The sequence below is a fragment of the Antechinus flavipes genome, chromosome 3 (genome assembly GCF_016432865.1).
Source record: "Antechinus flavipes isolate AdamAnt ecotype Samford, QLD, Australia chromosome 3, AdamAnt_v2, whole genome shotgun sequence".
Classification (NCBI taxonomy): domain Eukaryota; kingdom Metazoa; phylum Chordata; class Mammalia; order Dasyuromorphia; family Dasyuridae; genus Antechinus; species Antechinus flavipes.
The window spans coordinates 299,689,966-299,692,221 of NC_067400.1; positions in this window are offsets into that span (position 1 = coordinate 299,689,966).

Genomic DNA, 2,256 nt, shown 5'->3' on the forward strand with positions numbered 1-2,256 from the left:
CAAAATCCATGAATATACTGGACAGCAGCTGTGACAGCTGACTGACCCATGCTCACTATCTATATAAATGGCATACCATTAAAAGGATTGGTAAACACTGGTGCAGATCATACAGTCATTAGAGGTGCCAACTGGCCCAGTCATTGGCCAAAGATTAAGGCAGATACCTACATGTCTGGTATAGGAGGATCAATAGCAGCTGAAGTTAGTGCTAGTGCTACCCCTTTGAGACGGATATTTGAAGGTGAAACAGGAGTTTTTATTTCTTTGTGGTTGAAAAAATCCCCATCAATCTGTGGGGAAGAGACATTTTACAACAATTAGGATTACAAATGAGTACTTCGTTTTTTTTCAGGCAGGGCTGTTGTTGAAGGCCTGCCAACACTTTCACCTGTTCCTATGCAATGGAAAACTGATACACCAGTGTGAATAGAACAGTGGCCCTTAGGTTGCAATAAAATTCAGGCCTTAGATATAGTACAGGAGCAACTCGACCAACGACACTTACAACCTTCTCTAAGTCCTTGGAATTCCCCAGTATTTGTTGTAAGAAAGAAATCTGGAAAATGGAGGATGTTGACTGATTTAAGAAAAGTAAATGAACAGATGGAAACTATAGGAACTCTTCAGGCTGGCCTTCCATCTCCTATTCAGTTGCCTAGAGAATGGTCTCTTTGGGTTATAAACATTAAGGATTGTTTCTATTCTATCCCTCTAGATAAGAAAGATATGAAAAGATTTGCCTTTTCAGTCCCCAGTGTTAACTTAGCTGAGCCCTATAAAAGATATGAATGGACAGTTTTGCCACAGGGAATGAAAAATAGCCCTACTATGTGTCAACTGTATGTTGCTGCTGCTCTTACTCCAGGAAGAAAAGCATTTCCATTACATGGATGATATATTATTACATTATTACATTACATGGATGATATATTGGGATGTGCACCTGAGGAACAAATGTTAGAAGCATGTCTACAAAAGAACGTAGAAACACTGAGGAACTACAAATTGCATATAGCTCCATAAAAAATTCAAAGATCTGCTCCTTTTCAATATTTAGGATATGAAGTATACCCTAAGGTGCTTATAGTACAAAAACTTTCCTTAAGGACGGAGAAGCTAAACACCTTAAATGACTTTCAGAAATTGATAGGAGATATCCAATGGATGCATCCAGTGTTAGGCTTGACTACCTATCAATTACAACCATTATATGACATTTTAAGGGGAGACGGTGCTTTAAATTCACCATGCCAGATTACAAAAGAAGCTCAAGAGGCTTTGAGAGGAGTTAAACTGGCTTTATCCAATCTGATGGAAAGAGTGACTCAAAAATCTTTGGAAATCAGTTTTTGCTACACAAGAGGCACCCACACAAGTCCTTCATCAAAGAGACATCAAATGATAAAGTGGGTGAACCTCCCAGCACAACCAGAACAAAGCCTTACTCCTTACTCAGTGCTTATGGCTAGAATTTTATTAAAGGCCATGAAGCAAGCAGTCTAATTATCTGGGATAAGACCTGACAAGATATACACCTTTTATACTAATGCACAAATTAATGTATGTTGTGAAACCATCCCAGAGTGGCAAATTTTATTGTCCACAGCTCCAAATTTTGCATGCAGGTCTCCATTAAAGATAACCAGATTATTACATAATTGGTGATGGATTCTTGAAGAAAAAGTTTCTAAAGTTTCTCTTAAAGGACCAACTATCTTTACAAATGCATCAAAACATAATATTTGTGCTGTATATTCTTGTGATTTAACTATAAAGAGATTAGTCAGAACTTCTTTTCAGGAGGAAGAGGAGGAGGAAGAAGACTTTTCAGTCCACTTAGCAGAATGAATTGTATGCAATCATTCTAGCTCTTACTTATTATCCAGGAGATATAAATATAATATCTGATTCAGCCTATTTAGTAGGTGTGGTACATAGAACAGGCCAAATAAAATTTGTAGCCTCTAATATATATCAGCTCTTTAAGGAACTTCAAGAGCAAATGAGAAAGCATCCAGGTAAGATTTATATCTTGCATGTCCACTCTCATAGTGGACTTCCAGGTACTATTTTTGATGTTAATTCAAAGGCAGATAGTCTTCTAACTGTGCTGGCCCATACTCCTTTATTTCAAGAAGCCCAGGAATCTCATTCTAAATATCATCAGGCTGCTCGAGCTTTACGTTTACAATTTGGAATAACAAGGGAGGAAGCTAGGAGCATAGTAAAAGCCTGTACAGCTTGCCTTTCTTT